Source organism: Saccostrea cucullata, unplaced genomic scaffold, assembly GCF_032062105.1.
Source record: "Saccostrea cucullata isolate Sc308-1 unplaced genomic scaffold, CSIRO_AGI_Scuc_v1 ctg11883, whole genome shotgun sequence".
In the NCBI taxonomy this organism is placed as follows: Eukaryota; Metazoa; Mollusca; class Bivalvia; order Ostreida; family Ostreidae; genus Saccostrea; species Saccostrea cuccullata.
The window spans coordinates 1-9,487 of record NW_026939768.1 but is presented as its reverse complement, the minus strand read 5'-3'; the positions used below and the strand labels follow the sequence as shown (position 1 = coordinate 9,487).

General features: G+C 30.5%; 1 long non-coding RNA gene across 1 annotated transcript; it reads left to right on the top strand.

Annotated features, from left to right (window-relative positions):
• Positions 1–8,755: 8,755 nt before the first annotated feature.
• On the top strand, positions 8,756–9,366 carry LOC134253901 (uncharacterized). The gene is made up of 3 exons (XR_009989203.1): positions 8,756–8,822; positions 8,936–9,002; positions 9,237–9,366. It is a non-coding gene; the product is annotated as an uncharacterized LOC134253901 (long non-coding RNA).
• Positions 9,367–9,487: the final 121 nt, after the last annotated feature.

Genomic DNA, 9,487 nt, shown 5'->3' with positions numbered 1-9,487 from the left:
TAAAGCAGAGAGCTGCATATAAAGCATTGAAAAACCCTTTTATGCCGAAATTTTTGTAGCTACTTTAGGTATTTTTTTTGTGTAGTTTACATCCCTTTCCCCCAGCTTTAAAAATAATTTTAAATGTAATTTAAAAATTAATCATACTTTCAACTGCATTTCCTGATCATTTACGTACCTCCGAATTCTTACAAACGGCTGTTTATGGTTTACATGTAAAAATGGAACTCTTTTAAACCGACAATACAAAATTATATACAGGACTGTTTGGGACCCATAAAATGAAACAAAGTATCAAATATAAGAGTTAAGGTCTTAAACCCCTAATAGGAAGAAATTCAATGAAATTGAAAACATAAAAGATATGTAGGCATTCAATACTCAGTTTATTTAGTCATAGTTCCCATTAATTACTTAAGTTGTGTGGGATTGTCCTAATTCATGACCTTGAATTTTGGTAAATTAATTTTTTAATTTAAAAAAAAAAATAAAAAAAAAATTTAAAAAAAATTTTTTAATTTACTTTATTTTTAAATATTTCAATCATTTTCCCCCACAGGATTTATTGATATTCAAATTATTTGAATTTTTATTTTAAAAAAATTTTTCCCCATAGACTTCAATGCAATCTTTGTTAATTAACTACTGCTTAACATCATTTTGAAAGCACCAAAAAATTTACTATAGGGCTTGGAAACGACATATCTCCGATTTTGATGAAATTTGCACCACAGGTGCACCTTTAAAAACCAAAAATATGGTGTTAGAAGTTTCCCATGCACCCGGTTGCCATGGAGACGGATCCATTGTTTTTGGCCATTTTTGGCCATTTTTACCAAACAAAAACATAAAAATTGAGGAAATATGAATGCATTTTTATCTTTATGTAGTGAACTCAAATATAAATCTTTTTTATAAGAAAAATAACTGTTAAAGAATACAGGGCATATAACCAGTTTTCCAGAATTGACCCCACTCTTAGAAAACGGTTCTGAAAAATAGCATAGTTTCTCAAAATGTGAAAAATGGAAATTTTGGCATTTTTTGAAAAATTTTAAAGGGTTTAAAATAAAAAAAATTGTCTAAAATTTTTCAAATCATATGCATGTCAAAAACTCATATTTGTAGTGTCCCCCATGTAAAAATTGGATGGGATTCAATCTATTTTTAGTAACATGTATCTAAAAATAGACATTTTTAAAAAAAATCCAAAAAATGAAATTTGGGCAGAGTTTAAGATCCCATTGCTAGGTAATTTGAAATATACTGTAAAAGTCAACATGCTAATGTCAGAGAATGGACACCAATAACTACCATGCATCTTATTTTCAGGGATTTCCATTTTCTATTTATACTTCAAATGCCTAAATATAGACATGTCTCATAAAATGATGAAAAATGTCAATTTTCCATTTTTTGAAGCTCCACTGAATCATAAATAATAAAAATATGAACTCTACAATATTTCATCAATAAGAACAAGGAATAGTATAATATCTCACAAATTATTGCGGACAGGCTCTCATCTCTATTAATAGTACAAATGTTTAAAAATAGACACATACGAAATTAACTGTTTAATGTTGTTTTTCCACCAATTCTCAAATTAAGACGGGAAATTTACCAACTTACTGTCATTAAATGTAACTGTTTTTTTGTGACTGAAAAGACAAAAGAACATTCAATGGAATGCAGCATGATAAGCAGGGGTTTCCCATTTCTATTTTATAAAATGTTTAAAAATAGACGTAATGCAAAATATGGGAAAATGTTTTTTGTATTTTTTTCTAAAATTTTGGATGAATAATTGCTGACTATCTGTTTTTAACTGCTATTGGCATATGGTGACCAACAAGTAAAAGAAAGTCTTATATCAAATACAAAAATCAGAAGCAGTGGTTTCCATTTCTATTTATAGTAACACAAGTTTAAAAATAGACAAACTGCAAAATATGGAAAAATGCGTTTTTTGTACTTTTTTCTCACATTTCATAACAAGAACTATATGTTTTTAACTGCTATTGGAATATGGTGACCAAAAAGTAAAAGAAAGCATATACGAAATACAGAATGAGAAGCAGAGGTTTCCATTTCTATTTATAGAAACACATGTTTAAAAATAGACGTAATGCGAAACTGTCGGAAAAATGTCATTTTTGTATTTTTTTCTAAAATTTTGGATGCATAATTGCTGACTATCTGTTTTTAACTGCTATTGGCATATGGTGACCAACAATAAAAGAAAGTCTTATATCAAATACAGAATGAAAAGCAGTAGTTTCCTTTTTCTATTTATAAAAAAGTTTAAAAATAGACAAACTGCAAAATATCGGAAAAATGTCATTTTTTTGTATTTTTTTCTCACATTTCGGATGAACAATTGCAGACTATATGTTTTTAACTGCTATTGGAATATGGTGACCAACAAAAAAAGAAAGTCTTATATCAAATACAGAATAAAAAGCATGGTTTCCATTTCTATTTATAGTAACACAAGTTTAAAAATAGACAAACTGCAAAATATGGAAAAATGTCATTTTTTTTATTTTTCTCACATTTGGATGAACAAGTGCAGACTATATGTTTTTAACTGCTATTGGAATATGGTGACCAACAAGTAAAAGAAAGCATATCAAACACAGAATGAGAAGCATAATTTTCCCATTTCTATTTATAGTAACACATGTTTGAAAATAACATACTGCAAATTTTGAGAAAATATAGACTTTTGCATTTTTCTTAACATCAGGAATTGATACTGTGCAGACAAACGGCTAAATTTTTTTGACAGAAGGTGACTAACGAGCATGAAAAAGCTTTACCCAAAATGTATAAGAATAGTGTGAAAAGGTTTTTTTTTTTTCATTTCTACCTATACTAATATATTATAAATAACATTCACAATTAATCAAAAATATAGAATCATTCTATTTCTAAAATTAGGGATAGGAAATTGCAGTCAAACTTTCATTAGCTGAACACATAATGTAACCAACACGTACAAGAGAGCAGTAACCGAAATGCAAAAAGGGGGGTTTCCATTTCTATTTATAGTAACACATGTTTTAAAATAATGGCTCAAGTGAGCTTTTAAGATCATTTGTGCCTTGTAGTCATTGTTGTTCTCATTGTAAACTTTTTATATTTTCATTTTCTTATCAAGAACCACTGGGTTAATTTAATTTGACTTGCCAAAAAATATCCTTGAATGAAGGAATAATACCTTTTCTCTGTTGATTTTTCACTAAGTTAATAATTTATATTTCTGACCAATATTAGTTTTTTTAAACGCCTATTAATAGCAAAGCCATTTCTGTAACTAAATTATCCCCATCCCTCATTAAGACAAGTTAATTTTTAGTAGTAGTAGTATTTTAAAACGAACAAGGAATCTTTTTCAAACACTGATCCAATTTACAGCTTTTGCCATGAAAATCAATTTTTTAAAAAGGAGATATAACTCTAGGGTCATAACAAAATTTTTCAAGCAAATTAAAAGTGAAAGGGGGGTCCAAAATGAAAACCTCAATCTACTTGAACTTTTTCAGTACCATTTTTTTTTCAAACACTACCACTTACCCTTATTGACTACACTGCAACATGCCTGTTTAAAAAGGGGGGGAGCTAAATCTACTCCCAAATGTTTATTACCTATATGATGTCTATCTTTAACCCCCCCTCCTCCCCCCCCCCCGGGTTTCCAAAAACTCATGCATGTTATTGTTTATACGAAAAATAATTTTTAAAAAACTAAAACAAAAAATTTTTTTAAATGCTTTAGTTAAAGTCTAGAAAATATGCATGTAAAAAGAGAGAGAGAGAGAAAATCGAAAGTAAGCCAACTCAAAACATTTGGGAAAATTTTAATTATTTTGAAAAATTTTGGTAAGGCATGCATGGATCAGAGGGGATCTGGATCCCGCGATATTCAATTTTTTTTTTTTTCCCCACCCCCCCAAAGAAGTTTGGGGTTTGGAATAGTTGTCCGTTGTCCATTTTTTGGGCAAAATTCCCGGGATATCTCCTTTTTGAGGAACATTAGAATCTACTACTCCACAAAAGATTGCCCATGACCTTAGGGTGTGTCATGACCTTGACCCAAGGTATTTGGGGGGAAATTCAAGGTCACTGAAAAAAAAAAATTCCTGTCCGGTCCACATCTTTCTTGGTAAACTTGGTATGGTCTTATTTAGACAAAAATTTCTCATGACCTAAGATTTGTCATAACCTTGACCCAAGGTCATTTAGGGAAGTTCAAGGTCACTGAAAAAAAGTTTCATAATTCGTGGCCAGTCCATACCTTTTTATGGATAAACTTGGTAGGTTCTCATTTCACACAAAGATGCCCATGCAAAAGAGTGTGTCATGACCTTAGGCCAAGGACATTTGTGGAAGTTCAAGGGCACTGGGAAATATTTCATAATTTGTGTCCTGTCCATATCTTTTTATGGATTAACTTTGGGATGTTCTTATTTCACACAGATATTGCCCATACCCAAGATTGTGTCATGATCTTGAGCCAAGGTCCTTAGGGAAGTTAAAGGTCACTAAAAAAAATTGATAATTGTTAGTTGAGATCTTTCTTATGGATAAACTTTGGGATGTTCTCATTTCACACAAAGACTGCCCATGACTTAAGGGTGCTCATGACCTTGAACCAAGGTCATTTTGGGAAGTTAAGGTCATTGAAGAAAAATTTCATAAATTTTCCCTCTATATCTTTCTTATGGATGAACTTGGTAGGTTCTTATTTCACACAAAGATTGCTCATGACCTAAGAGTGTGTCATGACCTTGACGAAAATATTTGGGGAAGTTCAAAGCAACTTGAAGAAAATTTTTTATTATTTGTGTCTGGTCCATATTTTTTTATGGCTAAACCTCAATCTATACTTCACACAAACCTTGCTTATTATCTATTTTCTGTCAAGACGTTGATCCAAGGTCATTAATGCAAGGCCAAGGTCACTGACAGAAAAATTCATAATTGTTCTGGGCCGTTATTTTTTAGTCTGTTTTTTATTATAAGGATGAGCCTTTGTTTATTTTGAAAAAAATGAGAAATTACATTTGCATTAAAAATGTTTTAGCATTTCACCTTTCTCTTAGATCCATTAAAAATTCATGATTTAACACCTCTGAAAAACCCAGCGGGGGTATTTAATCCTATTTGGACAGTTCTAGTTTAAACTGACATAGTGATTTGAGCCACCGCCTCCTAGGGAAATTTTCTGGATGCACCTAACAAAAAAAATTCAATTGGGCTCGGGCTTCACCTGAATATAAACGATAATGGGTAATTCATTAAGAAAAACGCTGTCATTTGAGTGTTTTAATGCAAAAGAGCATACTTTTGTGATACATGTATTGGAATACAATTAGCCATGTCAGTTAAGCTAATGAAAGTTTGACCGCAAATTTCATATCCCTAATTTGAGAAAAAAGAACGATTCTTTTTTTTCCTGATTATTTATAAATATGTGTTATTATAGGCATAAATGTAAAAATATCCTTAAACATTATTCTTATACACTTTAGCTAAAGCTTTTTCATACTCGTTAGTCATATTCTGTCAATAACAAATAAAAGCCGTTTGTCTGCACTTTAACCATCCCTGATGTTAGGAAAAAATGGAAAATCTCATTTTCTCGAGAATTTGCAGCATGTCTATTTTCAAACATTTTTCTATAAATAGAAACAGAAACCTCTGCTTCTCATTCTGTATTTCATATATGCTTTCTTTTACTTGTTGGTCACTGAATGCCAATAGCAGTAAAAAACAGATAGTCAGCAATTGTTCATCCAAAATGTAGAAAAAAAATAGAAATAAATTACATTTTCCAGATAAGTTACAGTATGTCTATTTTAAACTCATGTTACTATATATAGAAATGGAAACCTCTGCTTCTCATTCTGTATTTGATATAAGGCTTTCTTTTACTTGTTGGTAACCATATGCCAATAGCAGTTAAAAAAAGATAGTCAGCAATTATGCATCCAAAATTTTAGAAAAAAATACAAAAATGACATTTTTCCAATAGTTTACAGTACGTCTATTTTTGAACTCATGTTACTATAAATAGAAATGGAAACCTCTGCTTCTCATTCTGTTTTTGATATAATGCTTTCTTTTACTTGTTGGTCACTGAATGCCAATAGCAGTAAAAAACATATTGTCTGCAATTGTTCATCCAAAATGTGAGAAAAAAAGTAGAAATAAACTACATTTTCCCATAATTTACAGTATGTCTATTTTTAAACTCATGTTATATAAAAAGAAATGAAAACCTCTGCTTCTCATTCTGTATTTGATATAAGGCTTTCTTTTACTTGTTGGTCACCATATGCCAATGGCAGTTAAAAACAGATAGTCAGCAATTATGCATCCAAAATTTTAGAAAAAAGTACAAAAATGACATTTTTCCAAAGTTTACAGTACGTCTATTTTTGAACTCATGTTACTATAAATAGAAATGGAAACCTCTGCTTCTCATTCTGTTTTTGATATAATGCTTTCTTTTACTTGTTGGTCACTGAATGCCAATAGCAGTAAAAAACAATAGTCAGCAATTGTTCATCCAAAATGTAAAAAAAAAAAGAAATAAATACATTTTCCCCATAATTTACAGTATGTCTATTTTTAAACTCATGTTACTAAAATAGAAATGAGAAATTGCTTCTCATTCTGTATTTGATTAAGGCTTTCTTTCTTGTTGGTCACCATATGCCAATAGCAGTTAAAAACAGATAGTCAGCAATTATGCATCCAAAATTTTAGAAAAAAGTACAAAAATGACATTTTTCCCAAAAGTTTACAGTACGTCTATTTTTGAACCATGTTACTATAAATAGAAATGGAAACCTCTGCTTCTCATTCTGTTTTTGATATAATGCTTTCTTTTACTTGTTGGGCACCATATTCCAAAAGCAGTTAAAAACAGATAGTCAGCAATTTTCATCCAAAATAAAAAAAGTCAAAAAAACTCATTTTCCCAATTTTGCAGTTGTTATTTTTAAACATTTTATATAAATAGAAATGGAAACCACTGCTTCTGATTTCGTATTTGATATAAGATTTTTTTTACTTGTTGGTCACCATATGCCAATAGCAGTTAAAAACAGATAGTCAGCAATTATTCATCCAAAATTTTAAAAAAATAAAAAAACGACATTTTCCCCAATTTCGCATTATGTTATTTTTAAACATGTGTTACTATAAATAGAAATGGAAACCTCTGCTTATATGCTGATTTCCCTTGAATTTCTTTTTTTCTTGTCAGTCACATAATATCAGTTACATTTAATGACAGTAAATTGGTAAATTTCCCGTCTCTAATTTAGAATTGGTGGAAAATCAACATTAAACAGTTAATTTCATATGTGTCTATTTTTAGACATTTGTACTATTAATAGAGATGAGAGCCTGTCCTCAATAATTTGTGAGATTTATATATTCCTTGTTCTTATTGATGAAATATTAGAAAGATCCATATTTTTATTATTTATGATTCAGTGGAGCTTCAAAATAATGGAAAATTGACATTTTTCATCATTTTATGAGACATGACCATATCAAGGCATTTGAAGCTATAAATAGAAAATGGAAATCCCTGAAAATAAGATGCATGGTATTTTTGGTGTCCATTCTTGACATTGGCATATTGACTTTAACAGTGTATTTCATAATTACCTAGCAATGGCATCTTAAACTCTCCCCAAAATTTTATTTTTTGGATTTTTTTTTAAATATTTATTTTTAGATACATGTTCTAAAAATAGCATTGAGATCCCACTCCAATTTTTTTATGGGGGACACTACAAATACTGAGTTTAGACACGCATATGATTTGAAAAATTTCCGTAGACAATTTTTTTCATTTAACCTTAAATTTCTAAAAAAATGCCAAAATTTCCATTTTTCACATTTTGAGAAACTTGTATTTTGCAGAACCGTTTTCTAAGAGTGGGGTCAATTCTGGAATAACTGGTTATATGCCCTGTATTCTTTAACAGTTGATGTTTTCTTATGATACAAAGATTTATATTTGAGTTCACTACATAAAGATAAAAATGCATTCATAATCCCTCAATTTTCATGTTTTTGTTTGGTCAAAAATGGCCGAAAATGGCCAAATTCAATGGATCCGTCTCCATGGCAACCGGGTGCACGTGGGAAACTTCTAACACCATATTTGCTGGTTTTCTACCAAGGTGCACCTGTGGTGCAAATTTCATCAAAATCGGAGATATGTCGTTTCCAAGATTTTTTGGTGCTTACAGAGAATGCATGTTAATTAATAAACTTTTTGAAAATTTCTCATTGGCAATCCTTTTCCACTATAAAATGCTTTAATATGATATCAGAGTATTGTGTACTTGACGGACATTTAAGGGTAGAGAATTTGGTCCTATTAGGGATTGAAATCCTTAAATATATGAATTATAATAGTATACCATTCTAAAGGCCAGTGAAAGTATAAACTACATGAAATAAATACCCAAAGTAGCGACAAAAAATCGTCAGTGTAAATCGAGGGTTTTTACAACGATTGGATCTGTAGCTCTCTCATTTATCTGTCTGAATTTTCTCATGTAAGTATTAAATGAGAGATACAGTTCTGCAGCTATCGAACAATAAGCTCTCGCTCCTTGAGAATTTTTTTTTATTTGATGTAAGTAAATAAATTGATAGATTTATTTTATTTGAAATTAGAAATTTACAATATAAGACATCTGTGAACAGGTCAGAAGACTGGAGAAGAAGAAGAGAATCGTTAAGGTGTCCCTCACCCTCATTGAGCCTCACAGCTCTATCCCTAAAAGGTAACTTCATGACTGAAGAGTTCTCACTAAGGGAGATAGGTAATTCATTGATAATTAGTTTCTTAATATTTTCATAGTTTGCATGATTCAGAATAATATGCTTCAATATGCAGGTTGACCATGAATTACAATCCAAGAACAGTTATTCCTTATAACACCCAGGATTCAGATCTCTTCATGGTTTGTACATTATGCTTTTCTAAGAACTGCATGTACTCTATGTTGTTGAAAAATATAAATAAATTAATGCATTGCAGTGCTTTCATAACTGATTATCTTTCAAGATTTTTAAAAGTAATTTTTTAAAAATACACGGTGCTCTTTTAGTGAATTATACATGTACTTGATTTCCAGAAAAGTGTCAAAAATGATACTGATATACATTTCGTATAATTTTTTTTGTTTTAAACACAGGAAAAGGGAAATAGTTTAGAAGGAGAGGGTCGAGAGAGATTTACTAAGGCTGTAGATACAGTTCACAACTACATGACGAAGAAGATCCTGGGTACTCTAAGGAAAGAGGACACAGAATTCATGGAGAGTCTACAAGGTAGTCATTCAGTCTATTCCACATTTTAGATAATGAATGATTCCATTGATCCTAGAAAGCGCATATGTTGTGTATACCGGTAGTCACAAAATGCAGCCATCATCTTGAATTTTAT